The 22,686-nt window shown below is 44.0% G+C and overlaps 1 long non-coding RNA gene across 1 annotated transcript in view; it reads right to left on the bottom strand.

Annotated features, from left to right (window-relative positions):
- Window positions 1-307: 307 nt before the first annotated feature.
- LOC146869544 (uncharacterized) overlaps window positions 308-22,686 on the bottom strand; it is an 89,788-nt gene continuing 67,409 nt past the window's right edge. The window contains exon 3 of the long non-coding RNA XR_014981439.1: window positions 308-574. This is a non-coding gene — a long non-coding RNA (uncharacterized LOC146869544). The remainder of the gene's footprint in view (window positions 575-22,686) is intronic.

Raw genomic sequence — 22,686 nt, 5'->3', positions numbered from 1 at the left:
GTTCAAGACAATGTAATACAAACATAACAATATCTAGTCAAAGTTAAGGGCCACAGTCGCCTCCAGTAACCAAGACTAGCACTACCCTACTCTGTCCTAAAGAATTGTAATCACTGGCACCGAGTGCAACTCAGGCCACAAAGAGAAAGAAGTACGTTGGTCAAGAGCTTGTCCGAAGATGGCTCGCAAAAGCCATCACACATGATGACTGCTTGATGACAGATTAAATGAAAAATGTGATGTAGTTTGCAATCTAAAATCAAAGAAATTAAAAATCAATGAAAATTAAAGCAACAATTATTGCAAAAATAAGAATACTTTATTTACTATGTACATTTTTTGTTAAGTCACCCCAGTGAGTGGCTAGCTCAATGAGCGTGAAAACTCAGCTTCTAGAACTGAAGGTGATCTCTGTTGAGGAAACTTCACTGTCCTGGGTGTCCTCAGCCAGTGCACCGCAGGCCTCGTCCTCATCCAAGGGGCTCATGGTATTAGCAGCGCAATAGACATACTCCAAGGTGTCATCAAGGTTCTCAGGTCCAAGTATCAAGTGCTTCGTCTTCACAGTTGAGACCTGTAGGTACAGATGGACAGTGAAATTTTAGGAGCAACAAAGCGATGGAATTGACTCCAAGTATGGACCCTCCACTCTGGGCCCATATAAATGTAAATGAGGAAACGGGTTCAAACCAATATTTTGCATTTTTGTAGGTGGTGGTCGCCACAAGAGAAGGTTGGTGCCGATGTCGAGAACGGATGCAAATCTTGGATTCACAAATCACTGAGATGTAGTGAAATCTTCTACTGTATGTAAGGTGCGTGAAATGGGGAGTCCTAATAGCAGATCTCAGTGGTTTCAGTAGTTGAAGGACTATTGACTTTGGGTCATCATCAGAAGTCTCAAGTGTGGGATAGGGATAGAAGTTTCAAGCTGGTGCTTTGAAGGGCAAAGCCAGATTAGCTGGTGCCATACTCCTGAACAATGAATGCTGAACACTTACTTCATTGGTAGCCTCTCACAGCTCAACCCATGCACCTAAATTCTGTACTGCATAGAGTCATCCTCAGTACTGTAGAGTGGGGGCTCACACATTGATTTGTGGATGTAAGAGAGTCTAAAATAGCATCTGACCCTCTAGTTCCAGTACTGGGAGCCACACAGAGCATTGCTGAATGCACCTCAATCCAGTCCTGCAGCACCCAACTACCCTATGCAATTGCACTACTGAGTCACACACAGCTATGTCAAGGTACATTAATTCTGGTCTGCTCTGGGACCTCTATAGTTAACTGGTATACCCCCTCCTTTACAGTTAGAGAGCAAGGACTACAATGGAAGTGAATGTCATGGACGTACCTCAATAGTCGTTGCAAAGGGCTCGGCCTCACTGTCTTTATGCAAGTAATTCATAGCCCCTGTCACCATGGAAGATTCCTGCCCCCTCGCATCTCATGCAGACACATAGACGCTTGTACATGCACTAACGGTCAGTATAGAATAGATTCCGTCCGAGAGACCTTTCCTTTTGGATAAACCAGTTCCTTAAACAAAGATATTAGATACAATTTGGGATTAGGTTGACCTGACCCCCCAGACTTCTGTCTCCTGTGGAAATGTGGATTTTCCTGATCAGTTATGTCCCCTATCTTGGACCCCAACGGTTCTATATGCATGTTACAAGTACATGTATGTTCCCTCCAGTTCCAGTTTCTAAGACGCAAACATATGTGTGTCTACCGTCGACATGTTCTCTGTCAGATCCGCCATCAATGGGCTGGATATTCGATTCCTAAGTATGAAAGGCCACCGACTTTATATGGCTAAGTTACTTCATTTTTACAGTTCAGGCAAGTAGGCCCGATTCTGTCCTCAAAGCCTTTCCCTGCTCTCTGTCTTTGACAGCTTCAGCTTGAGCTCGCATCTGTATCCATGAACTTTGTCCTACTCCCTGTGCAGCTAACGGTGACTGCCTCGGCCAGTTTTCGCCTGTCTGCCAAGAAGTTGTATTTCACCTTCGAATTATCTATTTTACTCTTCAGCCGATGCATTCCTGTCCAGTGATTTAGGTAAACATTTCCTTTAGCTCACAAGCAAAGGACTCAGCCTTTCCGTCCTCCTGCAAGTGATTCATAGCCCTGTTGCCATGGAAAGTTTTCTGCCCCTCGCATCTCATATAGACACTTAGACGCTTGTACACGCACACAGTCAGTATAGAATAGATTCTGTCCGAGAGTTCTTCCTTGTGGATAACATAGTTCTTTAAACATAGGATGTTAGATATGATTTGGGATTAGGTTGACTTGACCCCAGACTTCTCGTCTCCACATGTAGAGCTAAATGTCAAGTCCCCTTCACCCCCTAGTTGCACGTCAATTACACGTCATGCTGCCGCGCGCGCATCTATGCCAAGTATTATCTTATAGATCCACCTATGTCTGATAATTCTAACCAATCATGTTTCTTTTATTCCTTATTACGCCTAGTTTCGATTATGTCACTGTTTTGTCACTTTTCTTATCAAATGTTACGCCTTCTACATTCGTTTCATTGTAATGCACTTATTATAAAAATACATGTCTGTTAATGAATTATTGTACTTCACTTCCTGAACCCTCGTGGTGACGGAACCTGAAGGCCGCGACTCGAGTCGGCCATTTTGAATGGAATAAAGCCCATTAGAAAACCTCTTATACCACGGATTCTGCCTCTTGTTATTTTGAGCTATTTACTTTAATTTAAGATTCCGCATGAAATTCAGTCCGGTAATATTTATTTTTATTTACCACATAATGGCGCCCGAACAGGGACACTTTCTCATCTCACGCGCCGGCGGTGCGTTGCAGGCCCGGTCTCCTGCCACAGCTGGACGGACCATAAACGCGTACCAGCAGGATTTCCTGTAAGCTCCCTCCGGTCAAGCGGGGGCGACTGAGGCTGCGATCAACCCAGACGAGGCGGTGAGAAGTGCGAAGTATCCCGACCAGAGCCTAGCTGAGAGAGCAAGATCCGAGGTATACAGAGGCCCACCAGGTTTTCCGAAATCCCGACGTCCAGAGGGTCCGATGTCCGCAGTTATCGAGTCCTGTCCATTCTCTGAGGCCTTCCGTTTCAAGGAGCTACTCGGTGAGTACCATTGCCGGGGAGGCGTGTTGACGCGCACATAGGTTGTGCCGGTCAAGACGGATTTGGGTACACAAATCCGGTCTGCACTGTTTAGCAGTGTATATGTACTGTTTAGCAGTATATCAAGTATTCCGAAGTATTCAGTTATTGTCAAGAATTCAGCGTGGTGATTAGTTAGGCAGACTGTCATCATTGTCGATCATTGTTATAATGTTTAATGTTTAATGTTTAAAGTAGTCAGAAATGTCTTGCATATTGTGGTATGAATGACTGTTCATTGTTCACTGTTCATTATTGTGTTTCTCGTATTAAGTAAGTTCAAGAGTAAGTATCAGATCAGTTGTAAATATGCCGCTCTTCTCGAAGTTAAGACAGATTACTACCAGAAAAGGGGTGCTTGAAGAAGCAGTTCCTATTCCTCCTAGAGACACTCCAGGGCATTTCATGTACCATAAACATGGCTTAGATGCCATATTGTTTCTTGATCTATGGGTAGATTATACCAAAGGATTACCGGAAAGTCAAAGGTGGCCCATAGCGGGAACCTGGGATGCAGAGTGCATCATGAAAGTGGAGGAAGAGTTATGGAAAAGAAAGGTCAGACAGTCACAGAAAGACGCTGTTGAGTTATGGCGTAAAGAATCTCATAGACGAACAGAAAAAGCACGTAGACAAGAAGAGAGGAGTAAAGAAAGTTCAAATAAAGTTCAAGAAAATCTATTAATTGAGGAAGGTATCCGAGTGAAATCAGAACAAGTGAATAGACAAAGAAATGCTCTTATGAATGGTATGTATCCCCTTCTAGCCGAAGGACTACCTAAGGCTGCTCCAGAGATACCAAAAGACTTGCCACCCCCATTATTTCCAATTAAGGTACATCCAAAGGGGCATCCCAGAACCGCAGAAGATGTTTTTCTTTCCTCATATCTAGACGATGCAGCTCCCGAGTATGCTAACGCCACACCACATAGACCGTCTGGCGGAGGGGTCCAACGTCAGGATCAGGTATCTGTCCCCGTGCAACAGCAAGTCCCGATACAAGCTTCGGCAAGCACATCTGTTTCCGCATCTGTCTCCGCAGTCGACTCTACAGAGGTATCGACACCCATAGTTGCTGTGTCACGTTCAACGAACCCATTCACACCCGACGCCCCAGATGGGGCCACGGGAGGTGCTAGCAGTACTTTTACACCACCTAGAATAAATAAACTTGTCTTTCAAGAGTCAGCGCATTCACGTACACCTAAATTTGTAAGTGAACGTACGCTTAAAGAACTCCTTGTAAATTGTAGATATGACCCAGTGGTTGGTAAAGAGGACGAAATGGTCCTGGCATCATTACGTATCAGGCGAGCCGCAGAATATTTAGCAAGGTTACCAGGGATGACTACGCATCTAGATAACATATATCATTTTGTTCAAACAGGACGAGATCCAGGATGTATTAACAGAGCTATGGAATTCTTATTCTTACAAGATGGAGTCAGAATATATCAGAAGGGAGACACGATAAGCAAAATTGTATAATAGCCATGTGCCGAAAAATACGTAAAGAAATAGAGCGTATTCATGAAGAGAGATTGGGAACAGACGAGTTTGAGCAAGATGAAGTGTCCGAATCAGGGAATTCCGCAAGACAGTCAGAGACCATAGCTTATGTAGGCAGAGGAAGATCTTGTGAAAATACTAGATGTTTTTCTGATCCCATACACTCCGTATGTCCAAATAATAGCAGAACGTATCCGACGCCTGTAATAAATCTGAAGTCTCCTGAACATTCGTTTCAAGCCGCAGATAAGATACTACGAGAACGAAGAGGTTACCACCTCCTCGATTCTATGGATGAGCAAGAATTAGCCAGATCAGCCGTTCACTGGATTGACAGTCCTGAAAAATACGGTGATGAGACCGTAGCACACACGTTTCTCAACCTCAGTACAGATGAACAACGCTTAGCTGGAATCTATATGATTCAGCAACTTCTCATATTATATAAGAGCCAACATGCTGACCCTGGTCCTTTACCTGATATATTAACGGAACTACTCACAAACAGATGGAGAGGTTCTAGTAATAAGCTAATTAAAGAGATATTAGTGTCACGTAAGCAGTACGTCCTTTTTGTAAGTCCGGATTCTCTCTCGCTGCCCCACAGAGAAAGAACGCCGTACTATATGGATAGACAAAATCCTTTACGAGAAGTGCACCCAATAAAAGGCGAAGACAATGAGTTTCACCGTGTATTTGTTTACACACCCATATCAAAAATGGAATTATTAGAAATGAAGAAAGTAGTACCTAGTCATGACAAAGACCCAGCGGGTTTCCACCGAGAAATTAAAGACATGTTACTGATGGGAGAGTACACCTTTCCTGATATTATGACGATATTAAAGGTGCTTTTGCCTACTGGCATATATGAAAAACTGAAAGAAAAAGAGTGGGAAGTGGGAGACCAAAAGATAGACTGGACAGCATTAGCAGAGGAAGAAAGGAGCCGAGCTGCAGGTTCAGGGCTCGGGGATAAAGTTAAACTGTTACCAGGTTTACTAGTACAGGTACTGCCACGTTTATTAACTACAAAAAAGGAAGATTGGGGTGCAATCACAGCCTGCAAACAAAAGCAAGATGAAGACACAAGCGATTATTATGCTCGATTTGAAAAATGTTTTGGTATAAATAGTGGTATAAAAGCAAGTAGTGACTCATATCCACATTTATTTGTGACAAAATTGGTGGAAAATGCATTGCCTCCAGTGAAGAATAGAATATTGAAATTCGAGAGTACCTGGCAAAGTAACACTCCGTCGCAAATGCTACAAATGTTACAGTATCATCACAATAGAATTAGGGATGAACAAGAACACGAGCATAGACGCATGAAGGATACAAAAATGAAAATGCTAGTTTCTCAGACAGTACCAGCAGATGGTCACAAAAAGGGTGTGACACATTCTGGTGATTCTGCAGTTCCTGTAAAAAGAACCTGCAATTACTGTAAACAACTAGGCCATTATGTACATGATTGTCAAGTCCTGAAACGTAATATAGCTACAGGTATTGCAAAAGAGAGACCACGATTAGTTAGACAAGATCAGAATGAACAAGGAGCTATGCAGCATGGACAGTCCATGCCAGTTCAGCAACAGTCTATGCCAGCCTCACAGCAACCCATACAGTTTGTGCCAGCTGCACCACCGTTGCCTGCTACTGCCACACAAACCACAACACGACAAATGTATCAGACTGCACAGTATGAATACCCTGAGTATCAGCGCTACGCATGAACCAGCCTAGAGAGGGAAGTCGACTTACCGCTTATCGAGATTCCTGTAGATCAAGAAGGACCTTATGTACATAGTGAATTATTAGGTCAAGATAGAAAATTCTTACTCGATACAGGGGCAAGTCGAACAACCATAAAACGTAGTGAAGTTCCAGGGGCACCCCTCTCAGGCTCTCAAAATGTTTCCCTTGGTTTTTCAGGAAAACCTATTGTTAATGAAGTATCACAGCCTCTACCACTTACAATAGGACCTTTGACACGAACTACAGATTTATTGCTTACTAAATCATGCCCAGAAAATCTGTTAGGAATTAAGACTCTGAAAGCACTAGGAGCCATAATATGTTGTTCTCCGGAAGGAGTAAGGTTGTTTTTACGTGATTTTAAAGGTCACTATGTGTCTAGAGACATGGATCCCCGACTACAGACTTTACCAGTACATCTATGGGCACAAGGCCCTACGGATGTTGGCTGCATGAACATTACACCCTATCGAGTTACATTGAAAGCAGGAGTGGTACTACCACGAATGCGACAATACAAGTTACCGCATGATGCTGTAGTGGCTTTGTTGAAAATCATTGATGAGCTAATTGCCCAGGGAGTAGTTGTAGAAACAGACTCCAATGTATGTAATTCACCGATAATTCCGATTCTTAAACGAACTGATCCTACTGCTCCGCCAGTATACCGATTGGTTATTGATTTGCGTGAACTAAACAAGTGTATTGTACCACAATTCCCTGTGGTCCCTGATATATCATCATTGTTGACAGCAATTGATTCCGAAGCAACATTCTTTACTGTAATCGATCTCAAGAATGCCTTTTTCAGCGTCCCAATAGATCCGGAAAGCCAATACTTGTTCGGATTCAGTTTAAATGGGCGCAGTTTTAAATTCTCACGCGCTCCCCAAGGATTTACAGAAAGCCCCAGCATCTACAGCCAAGCACTGAAAAGAGAACTTGACAGTATCCACATGCCAGTCAATACTGCACTGCTTCAATATGTCGATGATCTGCTGATCACCGCAAGAAGCGAGTCAGAATGCGAAAAAGCTTCTCTGACAGTTTTACATTTCCTAGCCGACAAGGGGCACAAGGTGTCCCCTTCTAAGCTGCAATTCTGTGTTCAGCGAGTTATTTATCTTGGTCACTCGCTGTCCAAGGAGGGAAGGCAGCTTACACCAGATCGCATTCAGTTAATTGCTAACATGTCAATACCCCAGACACAAAAGGAGGTGCGAGCTTTCATAGGCCTCACTTCATATTGTAGGCAGTGGATCCCTCAGTACGCATTTCTAGCAAAACCACTTATTCAGTTAACCACACAGGAGGCAGCCACATCGACTGTTCTCCCTTGGACTCAGGAACATACACAAGCTTTTGAAAGCCTAAAGGAAGCTTTATGTCAAGCACCTGTTTTAGCAACGCCATGTTATAGCAAACATTTTACACTCTTTGTTACAGAACGCGAAGGTACTGCCTTGTCAGTACTCACTCAGGATCAAGCAGGATCATGCAAGCCATGTGCTTATTTTTCCAGTACATTAGATCCCGTAGCTCAGGCTTTGCCTGCATGCCTGAAATCAGTGGCAGCGACAGCTTTAGCAATCAGACAAAGCGATGCCATAGTATTAGGACACCCATTGACAGTTCAAGTACCACATGCAGTAGAGGTTCTTGTGAACCGAACACAAACACAACACTTGACCATAGCAAGACTTACCGGTTATGAACTGACATTGTTTCAACCACACATAGAGATCCGACGGTGTAATACATTGAATCCTGCTACACTATTACCTGTAATTGGAACAGACCCACTAGCTCATGATTGTGTTGAAATCATTGAAATAAAGACGAAACCTAGACAAGACTTGACAGACGTTCCATTGTTAGATCCAGACCTGACGTTGTATGTAGACGGATCATGCATGAGAGCAAGTACAGGAGATTTAGTGGCCGCGTATGCAGTCACAACAGACACTGAAGTTATTGAAACAAATTGTATAGATACTTTGTCAGCCCAAGCAGCAGAACTCATTGCTCTAACGCAAGCCTGTATTCAAGCCACAAATAAGAAAGTTAATGTATACACTGACTCACGTTATGCATTCGGAGTTGTACACGACTTCGGCGTGCTGTGGCGAGAGAGAGGTTATTTAACGTCCCATGGTGCCCACATTCAGCACGGACCCCTCATTCATGCTTTGTTAGACGCAATACATCTACCCACTGCTATATCGATTATGAAATGTAAAGCACACACGAAGGTTACTGATACCATTTCTCAAGGCAATGATTTAGCTGACAGAACAGCTAAACAGACTGCTCAGAATCGCACATTAGACATGACAAAGCCAATAGTTCAGACACCAACACAGTGTATGACAATTAAGGATCCCGCACTTGATGTAATTGACATACAGACACATGCCACAGCAGAAGAAATAAAGAAGTGGACTGAACTAGGAGGGATCCAGACAGATCAAGGGTGGATGACAAAGGAGAAATCTGTATGGTTTCTCCCTGATTCCATGGTTCAAGCCATTATAGCTACAGTTCACAGCCCAGCACATTTAGGAGAGAAGGCTATGCTAGACAGCATTCAGCACATTTGGTTCAACAAACATTTACGAGCAGCAGCTAAACAAAAAGTTCGTACCTGTATGATATGTTGTCAGTTTAATCCAGGAAAGAGTGTTCCCGTAGAGCAGGGTGGATTTCAGCCTCCTGACCATCCTTTTGAAGTCCTCCAGATGGATTATATTCAGATGGAACGTTGTCGAGGATTCAAATATGTCCTCGTAGTTGTCTGCGCTCTCTCCCGTTGGACAGAGGCGTATCCCGTATCAGATTACACTGCCCCGACTACTGCCAAGCAGCTAGTTCGAGAATTCTTCCCACGGTACGGTTTACCACGTGTTGTATATTCAGATAACGGTCAGCCTTTCTCATCCGAATTAATGAAACATGTCTCACTCTTGTTGGGATATCAGTGGAAATTCCACTGTGTCCGACACCCCGAGGCAGCAGGTCTCGTAGAAAGACATAACCAGACACTGAAAATCAGACTGTCCAAAATATGTAGAGAGAAAGGTGTCGACTGGATAGTAGCATTACCAGTTGCACTCTTTTATATGAGAATGGTAGCACACTCTAGAACAGGGCTATCCCCGTATGAGGTGATCTTTGGTAGACCACCGAATATGTGGGGGACGCCTATACCACGCAAAATAACTGACATTGACTGTAACATGCTGACAGATTACTTGGCTTCCTTGATGTCTGCACTACAATCTTCTCGTTCACAGGTAGCTGCAGCCTTTCCCGACAACACTGAGGCGAAACCCCATGACATTGTTCCGGGTAATCTTGTCTTTGTGAGAAATTTCGACAGGAAAAGTCAATTGGAGCCCAGGTGGAAAGCACCGAAGTTGGTCCTGTTGACCACAAGAACAGCCGTGAAGATCGAGGGACGTAAAGGGTGGATTCATTCAAGTCACGTCAAAAAATTCCATGGACTACCTTCAGATATAGACACTGTGCCCTGCACTCCCTCACAGACTGATTCAAAACTTCCTTTTGTTGAAAAGAATGACTCTCAGTGCTATAAATTAAAGCTTAGGCCCAAACAGTCGAGCAATTTGATTGTTTAAGTCCTCTCCAAGGTGAAGCGGTTGAATTGTCTCCGACATGTATCCCTTGGACCTAAGTAGAGAAAATACCCGAGAAATGTTGAAACGACAGGCGTATTGTAAATCACTGCGTAGCCACTGTATTGTGACTTTATTAATTTTGTTTTTCTTGAGTTTTTTAATAGTTACTGCAAGTATATTGTTGCATATGTATTATCCTGATTCTAAACGTGTTTTCAATATAACTGATGAACACTCTTTTAGTGACCTACCGCCACATGAGTTGTCCTATAGACTTGCGCTGCGTAATAACACATTCATTAGTATGTTACATCATTCCCATCAGACTAGTAATGCCACCAATTGTTGGGTGTGTGGCCGACTTCCTCCCTATCAGAATAACAAAGGAGTTCTGCCTTTCTTTCCACATCCATTCACACACAATGGCTCCTGTGGAGCATGGTTTAGTTTATTAAATTCCATAGACCCAGACACAGCAGTTTATCAACAACATTGGATATGGGGAAATCTGAATCTAGTTTTATTCAAAGTCTGTCACCCTAATAAGGAGGGTCACCCCAGTAGAACAGGAACTGATTTAGAAAATGAAGTGTATAAATTAGGTAATTTTACGCCTAATCTTATGATTTTGAATGTCAAATCCGAAGTTGAACTAATTCTGCCCACTATGTCAGTATTTCCAGTTAAGGGTGAATTATGTGTAAGAAAAGTTGGTTCCATACACATGGGCCATAGCCAATGCGTTACTACAGTAGAATATAGTGATCAAGGTAAATCTTCATTTAGAGCTTCTCGCCATTCTTACTTTATATGTGGTCAGACGGCATATATGCGTCTGCCTCTAGATTGGGATGGTACCTGTTACATAGCATTCCTTTTGCCACCTGTTTTCCTAGCTCCCCCTGATTATTATCGAAATGTTCATTTAGTACACAATAGAGAGCAAAGAGATCTCCCAGTTGTCGATTATACTGAAACAGCATGGGACAAGTATGTAGATTTCAATAAAGGTATCTTTCCCTATATAGGTACAATATCAAATAGTAAGCTGATACGCAGACTCACCAAGACTCTTGAAGCTGTAGTAAACGAGACTATGGCCGCCCTAGGCAATCTGACAGAGGAACAATCAGTGATGAGAATTGTTGTTCTCCAGAATCGTCTTGTCCTTGACGTCATCCTGGCCGATAGGGGCGGAGCTTGCAGGGTCATCGGATCCAGCTGCTGCATATTCATACCAGAAAATTCGCCATCTGTATATAAAGCTATAACACGCCTTCATAAGATTGTAAGCCAGATACACGAGAATCCAGGCACTTGGACGTGGTCCGGGTGGTTTTGGAGTGTGATATCAGCCTGGGGATGGAGAGTTCTATCCTTCCTAGGTATTGGCCTTCTTATGCTCTTCAGTTGTTGTTTATGCCTACAATGTGGACCAGCGATTTGTGGTCTGTGTGCCACATCGTGTATTCCACATCAAGGTTTTCGTTCAAAATACCGGAAGAAGAAGGAAGAAGAAATGATGCTCCATGAGCAAATCAATGGAATGATGAAGATTGATGTCTCGTGAAGGGCAAGAAGGGGACAAGGAGGGAATGTGGAAATGTGGATTTTCCTGATCAGTTATGTCCCCTATCTTGGACCCCAACGGTTCTATATGCATGTTACAAGTACATGTATGTTCCCTCCAGTTCCAGTTTCTAAGACGCAAACATATGTGTGTCTACCGTCGACATGTTCTCTGTCAGATCCGCCATCAATGGGCTGGATATTCGATTCCTAAGTATGAAAGGCCACCGACTTTATATGGCTAAGTTACTTCATTTTTACAGTTCAGGCAAGTAGGCCCGATTCTGTCCTCAAAGCCTTTCCCTGCTCTCTGTCTTTGACAGCTTCAGCTTGAGCTCGCATCTGTATCCATGAACTTTGTCCTACTCCCTGTGCAGCTAACGGTGACTGCCTCGGCCAGTTTTCGCCTGTCTGCCAAGAAGTTGTATTTCACCTTCGAATTATCTATTTTACTCTTCAGCCGATGCATTCCTGTCCAGTGATTTAGGTAAACATTTCCTTTAGCTCACAAGCAAAGGACTCAGCCTTTCCGTCCTCCTGCAAGTGATTCATAGCCCTGTTGCCATGGAAAGTTTTCTGCCCCTCGCATCTCATATAGACACTTAGACGCTTGTACACGCACACAGTCAGTATAGAATAGATTCTGTCCGAGAGTTCTTCCTTGTGGATAACATAGTTCTTTAAACATAGGATGTTAGATATGATTTGGGATTAGGTTGACTTGACCCCAGACTTCTCGTCTCCACATGTAGAGCTAAATGTCAAGTCCCCTTCACCCCCTAGTTGCACGTCAATTACACGTCATGCTGCCGCGCGCGCATCTATGCCAAGTATTATCTTATAGATCCACCTATGTCTGATAATTCTAACCAATCATGTTTCTTTTATTCCTTATTACGCCTAGTTTCGATTATGTCACTGTTTTGTCACTTTTCTTATCAAATGTTACGCCTTCTACATTCGTTTCATTGTAATGCACTTATTATAAAAATACATGTCTGTTAATGAATTATTGTACTTCACTTCCTGAACCCTCGTGGTGACGGAACCTGAAGGCCGCGACTCGAGTCGGCCATTTTGAATGGAATAAAGCCCATTAGAAAACCTCTTATACCACGGATTCTGCCTCTTGTTATTTTGAGCTATTTACTTTAATTTAAGATTCCGCATGAAATTCAGTCCGGTAATATTTATTTTTATTTACCACACTCCACATGTAGAGCTAAATGTCAATTCCCCTTCACCCTCTAGTTGCACGTCAATCACACGTCATGCGGCTGCGCGCGCATCTCTGCCAAATATTTCTGCTGACACTGCAGGATTCTCTTATGGATCCACCCACTTGTGACATCATTTTAAATGACGTTTCTAGTATACGCCTGTATTTACGCCTATTTTCATTACGTATGTGTATTCTTATCTGTATTATCAGCTGTTACGCCTCCTGCATCTGTCTTAATGCAATGATTTTCATATATATATTGTTACTTGTCAATAATGTATTGCCTATCCCTTCCTGAACCTTCGTGGTGATGGAATATGATTGCCTGGTTCGAACCATAATTCCTTTGTAAGGAATAAAGTCCTTTTCAGAACCTCTAATACCACGGATTCTGCCTCTTATTTTGACTGAGTTATTCTTACTAGACTTTACCGCATAAAAAATAGTACAGGTAATTTAAATATTTACCACACGGGAACCAAATGTTTCGTTAGACTTGTCAAAATCCTGTGCTTCTCCACAGGTGTGGTATTTGGAAAAACAGCTTTGAGTTGCCCATATTTCTCGGCAAGCCAATAAGGAAGTTCATCTTTATTCTGGGGACGCTTGCCTATTACAGAATTAACCAACAAAGGACTTATCACACCACCAGGGGCAGGTTGTTGCGCAGCAGCGCCAGGTCGTCCCACCTGGAAGTTGCACAACATGAAGTGAATAACAGCTCTATGTATACGTATTAATGATGTATGTAATACGCATTGCTCTACGACTGTAGCAGTGAGATAAGTTGGGTGCGGGGTGTACCCAGCCAAAACAGGCCAAGTGGCCCCCTATATTAATAAGGGACCTAAACGGACCAGTGTTATTGGGTGTGCAAGCTCGCCATTAAACCATATTTGGTGTTGCCTAGCTGTGAGAGGAACCTCAAGAGTTCTATAAGGTCTATAGTCCAGCGGAGTCACGGTGGCAGTATACTCGTGAAGCAAATTGTCTGTCCCATCAACTGCCGGAAAGGTTGACCCAAGAGTAAAATACCTCCAAGCGGAATGCTGGATCCGCTTCAACAACAAAGATAGATGCTACACCTGCATCAGGTACTCCATATTGAGTTAGATAAGCCCCGAGTGGTGTGGGGTTAGGAGGCACAATAAAAATCGCCATATTAAAAAAAGAACAGAACAACCTATGCGTGGCAGCGCAACCAAGGGTTAAAAATAAGAGAAAGACCTTTTAAAATTCAAGCTGAAAAACCGAAATAAAATATCACATCACAATATAGGAGGCTACACTATCACAGCTGTCTCCCGAAACAGAAGTGAGGGAATTGTGGACAAGCACTACTCAGGAGTCCCGCAGATAAGAACTAGACCATAGTTGACAGTGCAATATTGTGGGGATTCTGTACATATACAGAACTATGCGCAGGAAAACAGACCTCGTGTATAGGGGTTGTACCTGCCTACCACCTTAGTGTCCCAAAATCGACTTGCTACAGTGTCTCATTCGTTCTCCTACATAATCGCGAAGCTACAAATTATTAGACAACCCAGAACACAACACTCCCGACTCTCTCTGGAATCGCGGTAACAAGACATTCACTTTCGCTCACTCACTCGTACTTGTCCACAATAAGGAATGTCAGAGTCACTGTATAGTTCAAAGTGTTTATTTTAACTATCGTGCCCTAGAATGCAGTATACAAGCCACTACCAGCAGCAAAATGCATAAACCTAAAACAGCATTGTTACAATACCATAGAATATAAAGGGGGATGTCATCATATGCAGACAATGGAAAAGGACAATAAGGCCTACCCACCCTGCCCTTGGTAAGTTGAGGTTTTTTATATAAAGGAAGAACCCTGGGCTTTGTCAGCAGGCGCCATACCTTAGAGCCTAGATGGAAGGTTTACATCATAGAAACAGCATAGGTCTTCTCCAAGGAAAGGTCTCTCTCCAAGTGTGTGCGAACAACATGCATCCCCATAATATCAAAGAACGAGCTTTCCAGCAGTGCAGCTGTGTGTAGCATGTTTTGTCTAGGTGCTAGGGACTGACCAGAACAGAATAACAAGGGGCATGTTTATCGACCATGCACATCGTATTTAGACTAAACTCTAGGAACAGTAGAGAAAACAGAAAGCAGACAGTTCTCATGTGAAAGGCACAAAGAGAGTCTTGCAAAATAAAGTCATGTAGTAACGTGCGCAAAAGCAGCATCATGGCAGCAGAGCTCATGCTAACTTAGCAATGTCGAGAATGACCCTAAGAGCAATAACACCACTTGGTGTTTCACCAAGGTTATGAGGTCTGTGGTAGGTTTCTTCAGGGAGAGCAGCATCAGGATGATAATTTACCTGGACGATATTTTGATTATGAATTAGGATATTGGGATTCTAAACGAACATTTGAATTTTGTTATGAGCATGTTGGAAAGTTTAGGCTTTGTGATAAATTTAGAGAAGTCAGTTTGGGAACCTGTAAGAAAGGTGGAATTTCTGGGTTTTGTGGTGGACACAGTTGCGTGTCAATTGTGTCTACCGGAAAAGAAGGTGAAAAAGATAAAACAAGAAATGCAGAAAGTTATAAAACAGGGAGAGCGCATCTTTGAGAGATTTGGCAAGAGTGATTGGTCTATTGAGTTGGTCAATTCAGGTGATTTTTCCAGGCCCTCTACATTACAGGGTATTACAGCGTTTAAAAAAAATCAGGGCTGTCATAAGGATTGTGGTATGGAGACTTGGTGAATGTAACTGTGGAAGCGAAGGAAGAATTGATTTGGTGGAGTTTCCCCAGAATTTGTTTTAGAGATCGATGCGAGCAGTCAGCGCATCAGGTCTGGGGAAAAAAAATTGGGGGCGTGGGGTCACTGTGGGAAAAAATCATATAAATTGTCTGGGGATGAGAGCAGGCTTGTTTGCTTTGAAGAGTTTTAAGAGAGGTTTGGTAGGCAAGACTGTGCTGCTCGGGATGGACAATGTGTCTGCAGTGGCTTGCATAAACAGACTGGAGGGGAACTCAGTCAAAGGGTCTGACGGAGTTAGAGAAGGAAATTTGGGAGTTGTGTCTGGAGCACAAAATTGGACTGAAGGCAGAGTATTTACCGCGTGTCAAGAATGTGCTGGCAGATTGAAACTCGAGGAATATGATAGATTACAACGATTGGAAGCTGAAAGAGGAGGTTTTCATGCGAGTGATGGAGAGTATGGGTCCACTGGAAGTGGATCTCTTTGCATCAAGGTTAACCTACCAGTTGGAGAGACATGATTTGGAGGCCGGATCCAGGGGCCATGGCAGTGGATGCATTCCTGCAGTATTGAAGAGGAGTGAAGGGTTATGCAATTCCCCCGTTCTCTATGATTCAGAGAGTTCTGGTTGAGGTGAGGAAGCAGGGATGCGAATACATTTTGGTAACTCCATTTTGGAAGAGTCCCTTCTGTGATTGAGTGGGCAGTGACAGAGCCTCTTTTGATTTTGGCTTTCAGAGGTCTTTTGAGGAATGTGGAAGGAGAAGAACACCCCTTGGTGGAGTTGGGTTCTCTCAACCTTCTAGTTTTGAAGATATCAAGATTCAAGAGCATTCAAGGAACTTTCTGGAATGGCTGCAGAGTTATTATTGGAGTCCTGGGCGCCAGGGACAAGGAACAGATATAGAGGGGCCTGGAAGGTTTGTCTTTGGTGGTGCTTGGAAAGGGTTTGGATACCTTGGAAGCAATTGATATACAAATAGCAAATTCTCTGGCTGGTTTGTTTGAGAAGGGTTTGTAGTATAGAACGGTGAACTGTTATCGGACGGCGGTTTCTGCTGGACATTTTTTAAGTCAAGGTGTTCCTATTGGAAAGAGTCCTTTGGTTTGTAGAGGTATGAAAGGGATTCGGATTAAGAGGCCTCCAGAATCCAAGTGTTGGTATTTATGGGATGTCGATTTAGTCCTGAAGAGGTTTGAAAGTTGGCCAAGTAATAAGTTCTTGGAGGCTAGGGAGTTGTCTTGGAAGTTAGCTACCTTATTGTGTTTTATTTCTTTCAGGAGGGTTTCGGATGATAAGGCTTTGGAGATTTCTCATAGGTTTGATCAGCCTAATGGGGTGCTTTTTGAGTTATGTTGGAGGACTATGTCAAGTTCTGTTTTTTTATCCGGTTTTTGAGGAGTGTCCAAGTTTGTGTGCAGTTCGCTGTTTGAAGGAGTATGAAAGCAGAATTCTGGGATAAAAAGGGGAGCCGGAGAAGATCAAGTTTTGATCTCTTATGTAAAACCATACAAGGCAGTTTCTAGTCTAGATGGGTTAAATGTTCCATGAAGGAGGCTGGTGTGGATGTGTCTAAGTTCACAGCGCATTCTGCGCATGGTGCTATGGCTAGTAAGGTGAGTGTGTTAGGTGGAAGACTAGATGATATTATGAAAGCAGCGGATTGGTCTTCTGTCTCTACATTTAGGAGATTTTATTTTAAATCGGTTGAACATGTTTTAAAATGTGTTTTAAAAAGCTTTGAACATGCATAATGCTAGCCTCCTGTCTTGACATAAAATTGTGATTCTAATAGGTTTACGGATTATAAAATCTGGATGTTATTAAATACAAGGAGGCTAGCATTATCCCACCCATCGTTCCCTTGGGTGAGGCATTATTCTAATAGGTTTAAGATTGGTATATTAAGTATTAGTTAAGCCTGGAGTTTTTGGTACAGGCATTGTGAATTTTGTTTATGCTTGCTAAATGTTAATATGTTTTGTTGTAGAGAATTAAAAATGGTTAATTGAAAGTAATTGGTGTGACGAAGAGCTGGAAGAAGCAAACAAAAAGAGGAGGAATATGGTGGTCACATGATATTTATGAACTTGAAGATTCTTTTTTGATTGTGATGCTTAAGGATTCCATGAGCTTTTAATGGTGCTGCTCAGAAGTGGGGAAAAAAGTTTAATGCATAATTCCAGCCTCCTTGTCTTTAATGAAATCCTGATTCTCTAATAAGTAAACCCATTAGAATTGCAATTTTTCTCCACGCAACGATGGCGATGGGGTGGTTTTGAGTACAAAGTGCTGGTTCCGAGATGCGTTAGTTCCAGAGCTAATGTGCCAATTTTCTTCAAGCAGGGAGGGGATGCTTTGATCGTCTCTCGCTGTCGTGGTGACGATACAGCGGCTCAATAGCAATACAGGAGGTTCAGAGGGTGATGCACCAGTTCTGTTCATGCAACAGCAGTGATGCCTCGATTCTGTTCTCGCAGCAGAGGAGGAGTCTGTTCCACTCGAGCAAGCACCTAGGAACACTTCCAATGAACCAGGCGCAGGGTGAAATACTTTGATGTCCTTGAGTCTTTGAAGAACAGGCAGCTATCACAATGGATATAGTGATGATGGCCCTGTCAGAGAGAGCAGCAGGGAAGCATAGCAAGGCAAGTGTCTTCCAGAGCAGCAGTCCCGCAGAGTGGTAGTCCTTAGCCCAGAAGTTCTTCTTGGCAAGTTGGTTTCAGGTACAGAATGTAATGAGTTGGTAGAGTCAAAGGTCCAATACTTATACCCAGTTGTGTCTTTGAAGTGAAGGGGACTTCAAAGAAGGGTGGGGTCTTTGACATGCACAGGAGGTTATTTCTTTTTGCCTTGGCTCCAGACTCACTACAAGGGTGTATGCAGCCATTTGTGTGTGGACAGGGCCCAGCGCATTCAGGTGAAAGTGTGAGGCTGTACCCAGCTCCTTCCTCTCTTCCTCCTTGGAATATGCATGAAGTCATACCCAGACTTCCTTTGTGTGTGGCTGTCTGAAGGGATTACACAAAGTGAACTGTCACCCAGCCCAGTCAGTGGTAAGAGACAGGCAGCATACACCATAGGGCTAAGAGTACGAAAATGTCCAACTTTCTTAAAGTTGCTTTTTCAGAATAGTAATGACAAATCTAACTTTACCATTAAAGAGGATTTGCTCTGACCACTCCAGAGGTTCTAGACATGACAACTTTCCCTCTCTCGATTAGGAAGTACAGCTTATTAAATGTAATAAGGAATCCCCAATTCCTTAGCAGTACTTCAGTCCCACTAGTAGCATTTAATTTAGCCCTGGGCACATGTAGTGCACTGTACTAGGGGCTTGCAGGTACATTAAATGTGCAATTGTTGATAATTCAATCAAAACAAGTTTTAGGGGAGAAGCATATGTACTTTTGCACTAGTTAGCAATGGTAAAGTACTCCGAGTCCTACAGCCAACAAAAAGAATCTGCAAAAATATGAGGCAAGAAGGCCAAAGGTTTGGGGGAAGACCACCCTAAGGCTGTCCGGTTTAACACGTGTCCCTCGCAGCTGAAAGTGGGGAGAGCTACACAACCTCTTGGGAGTTCTCATCACTAAGGCGAAGGAACCTGGAAAACTGTCAACAATGGCGCGGTCAGCCTCAGGCCTGTGTTCCACTGTAAAAATCATTCCCTGTATGGAGATGGACCACCTCAAAAATGTGGGATTCTCACCCCTGAGGGGCCTATGGTCTGTCTGAATAAGGAAGTGAGTCCCAAACAGGTATGGTTTCAGCTTCTTCAGCTCACCGACCACAGCAAAGGCTTCCCTTTCAAAAGCACTCCACCTTTGTTTCCTCGGAAGTAACCTAGTAATGAAGCTACAGGTTGGTCTAGGCTTTCATCATTTAGCCAAGATAAAACTGCCCATATGCCATGTTCTGAGGCATCTATTTGTAAAATGAATTTCCTGGAAAAGTCAGGGGCCTTGAGCACAGGGGCTATGTACATGGCCTGCTTTAGGGAGTTAAATCCTTTTTGCCATGTCACGGTTTAAATCACATATCTGGGCTGCTTATTTGAAGTCAGCTGTCAAGGGGGCAACAATGGTGCCATATCCCTTGACAAACCTCCTATAGTACCCTATTAGGAGTAAAAGGCCCTCACCTCAGTTTGATTTTTTAGGGGCCCTCATGCCATGAAAGTCTCCATCTTGTCCTGGAGGGGTTTGCACCTTACTCCTGCCCACCATGTATCCAAATAGGGGTATGCGGACATCTCCGTTCCGCCCACTGAATGTGTGGAATTTTGCCTGTTCCGCGAACTAGGCGGTGGAGGCAAATGTACGCACACTCGCGGCGGAGCGGAGTTGGCCTCCCACCCGAGCTATTAAAATGTTTTAAAAAATCTATTTAAGACTCCTTACCTTATCGGCGGCATCCCCGGGCTGCCCTCTTCCGCTATTCCGACTTCTTCAGAAAAGCTGCGCATGACCGGGCGCCCGCGCAGTTTTCATGAAGAAGGCACGATGGAGAAAGAGGGACGCCCGGGGATGCCGCCGATAAGGTAAGGAGTTTTACATATATATTTTTTAACATTTAATAGTGCGGGTGGGAGGCGGGTGGCTCGTTGCCTAGCTACGCGGAGTGTGCGGAGATTGGTTCCGTCTCTGTGGCACTCCAAGTAGCCCGGCTATGCACACAATGCCCAGGCCTGATCCTAGGTACACCATAGAACCTGCTCTATCTGGCACTTATGGGTCTTGATAGTCAGGCTGCCCATTGAAGGGAGTGAAGCACTTGCGACAGGTGAAAAAGGCGGGCCTTCCAGCTACTACGGAAGACAACTATGTCATCCAAGTAAGCAGCACTGAAGGCCTCCATTCCAGCAAAAACCTAGTTCACCACCTCTGGAAGGTGGCAGGGGCATTCTTTAATCCAAAGGGCTTTACCCAGAATTGGTAGTGCCTCTCTGGAGTGGAGAAGGCTGGCCTCTCCTTGACCCATCAGCTGTTGATTTCCGGACTAGACTACTGTAATGTTTTGTATCTGGAGGCCACTCAAGGCAGTTTAAGGATGCTCCAAAGGGTACAGAATGCATCAGCTTGTATGCTGCTGAACATTCAGAGATACATTTTGATGGGCTCAGCCCTCGGTAAACTCCATTCACTCCCAATTAGGAAGGGAGTATCGTTTAAAGCTCTATGCTTTTGTCATAAAATCTTAAATAGGAAAGCCCCTCGTTATCTTCATTCCTTGAAGAAGCCCTATCGACCTAGCAGATGTCTTAGATCTGCAGATGCAGTGCTCCCTGTGGTTCCAGGAGTAACAAGGGTACATATGCGAGGCCGTTCTTTCACCTTCTTGGCTGCTAAACTATGGAACACCCTCCCTTTTGATCTGAGGCAGGAACGTTCAGAACTGGTTTTCTGAATAAAGGCAAAGACCTGGTTCCCCAGACAATCTTAAGTTAGATCTTGGTATTGGGTTCTTGGGGTTCTGTATTCCTAGTGAGGGGACACTCCGAAGGGAGTAATCAGGTGTTCTATAAATCTCTTCATTATTATTATGTTTAGGGCAATCTACCCTGAAGTAAGGTCAAAAGTACTCAGGAACTGGGCAGCCCCTAACCAATAAATTAGCTCATTAGCCTGGGGGATGGTATGAGAATTAGTACTGGTGACTGAATTGAGCCTCCTGTAGTTCCCAGTGGGGCAGCTTTTGGTACCAGGACCTCAGAGCTGGACCAGGGGTACTGGTTACACAGGTGGGTAGTCTCAGGAGTGAGGGAAAAACAGAGAGGTTAACTGTCCCAGCAACTGGAGATAGTCCCTCTGCGTTCTGAAGTCAGGGTAGAGGAGAGGCTCACACCTTCTACATACCCATCATTCTCCTTGGAGGCTAGGAGATCAGGAAGAGGTTCATTCTCCTCTTCCTCCCCTCCATCTGTCACCAGCAACATGGTGACCGCAGCCCTCTCAAAGTGTGGTTTGAGACGGTTGCTTTGGAAAACCCACTGAGGGTATCTGGGGGAGGGGGAGTCTTGAGGTCCACCAGGTAGGTGACCTCCCCTTCCTCTGAACAATCTCATAGGCCCAGAACAACAGTCTTGGAGAGCCTTGGGCTCCATCGCTCACACTTTCTGTCCAGGTTGCAATTCCAAAGGAGTAGCCGTTTGGTCATATCACTGCTTCATCACCTCTTGGCAGGCCTCTAAGTTGTCAGAAGCTTGCTTCCACAATTTGGCTATCTGGCACATGAAGGTCACCATGTAGCTAACTACATCAGGGGTAAGTACTAGGAGCTTGCTCCCACCCTTATTTCACCAGACTGAGAGCTCCCCTTACAGGATGACCACACCGAAGCTCAAAGGGGTGGTGGTATCTCTCTGTAAGCAAAGAGAAGGCAAAGCAAGAGGATGTCCCACGTATACCTCAGGCAGACCCTTGATCATGCCTTTGAGGGTCTCATTTAATCTCTACACAAGCCCAGTGGTTTGTGGATGGTAGGGGGTAGAGAACATGAAAGTAACTCCACATTCCTGCCTCATTGACTGCATTTAAGCAGGTATGAAGTTAGTGCCCCTGTCGGACACTACTTTCTTGGGGAAACCCCACTTGGATAAAAATCCCCATTAGGCCTTTAGCCACTGCAGGTACAGTTGCAGTCCTCAGATGTATGGCCTCTGGTATCTTATGACAAGGTCCACCAGTACCAGGATAAGCCTGTTGCCAGAGGCTGTCTGGGGATCCATTGGCCCTACAATGTCGATGCCCACCCATTCAAAGGGAGAGCCAACAATAGGCAAGTAATCAAGAGGCGTTTTCAGCCTCTGCCCTGGCTGGCCTGGCATGTCAAACAAGTCCTATAGAATGCATCTGAGAAAACTTTCATGTGGGGCCAGTAAAAGTAGGGGTCAAGCCTGTCCCAGATGTCCTGCCAGGGTATTTCATGAGTGAGCTCCAGTAGGAAGCCCCTGTAGCATTGGGGGACCACCAGAACCCTTGTTGCTACCTGCACAGATGCCCATGGCTCACTATAAAGGAGTCTGTCTTCCCAGTAAATGTGGTGATTCCCATGTGGCATCACCTGCTGCCTTGG

This window comes from Triturus cristatus, chromosome 1_1 (assembly GCF_964204655.1).
Source record: "Triturus cristatus chromosome 1_1, aTriCri1.1, whole genome shotgun sequence".
NCBI lineage: Eukaryota > Metazoa > Chordata > Amphibia > Caudata > Salamandridae > Triturus > Triturus cristatus.
The sequence above is the reverse complement of the archived record's forward strand: the minus strand, read 5'-3'. Positions and strand labels throughout refer to the sequence as shown.